Genomic DNA, 740 nt, shown 5'->3' with positions numbered 1-740 from the left:
ACGATACACAGGAACGATATCGTTGTGATCACTTTCAAAACGATTGTTCTCCAGCTGATGAACGATAAAACACTGACAGCCAATCAGGATCCATCCTGCTGTAACGAGCTCAAGAATTTAAAGCGGCAGACGCGCGTGCGCTTAGAATAAACAGACGATATCGTTCGCTGGTGTGGACGCTAATATCGTTATCTTTATAGTTATCGTTCTTGGTGTGAACGGGGCTTTCGACATGAGTTATGTCTTAAATTCTTGCTCTTATTAACACTCCCTTCACTTTTTCTTGTAATAATGAACTACGTTCCTTCTTTTTATTCAGATGCTCATTTTGTAAATTTCCAAATTGTTATTCACAAGAATATTCTCCAAAGCTTGTATATCTCTGAAGTTTTTGTATCGCTGCTTTCGCAGGAAGTGAACTATAATTTTGACAGAGGACTCTTATTAGTTGCTTTACCAACCTCCCACCACATACACGGATTTTCAAAAGAATCCTTTTTTAAATTCCAGTCATTCCAATAAAAAAAAGTTTACAATTTTCACAAAATAAAGCACCCTGCAATAGTTTAATATTAAAGTGCCAAAAACAAATTGTGTTGAATGATGATCTGAAAACCCAACAGGTAAAAATAGAAACTTCCATAACCTATATAAAAATCTATCTAATCTAGCTCCACTAACCCTATTATTAGATATTTTAAGCTAGGTATACGGTTTTATTCCTGTATATCTTCTTCTCC

This window comes from Sinocyclocheilus grahami, unplaced genomic scaffold, assembly GCF_001515645.1.
Source record: "Sinocyclocheilus grahami isolate Dianchi unplaced genomic scaffold, SAMN03320097.WGS_v1.1 scaffold1968.1, whole genome shotgun sequence".
Taxonomy (NCBI): Eukaryota; Metazoa; Chordata; class Actinopteri; order Cypriniformes; family Cyprinidae; genus Sinocyclocheilus; species Sinocyclocheilus grahami.
Note: the sequence above shows the minus strand (reverse complement) of the source record.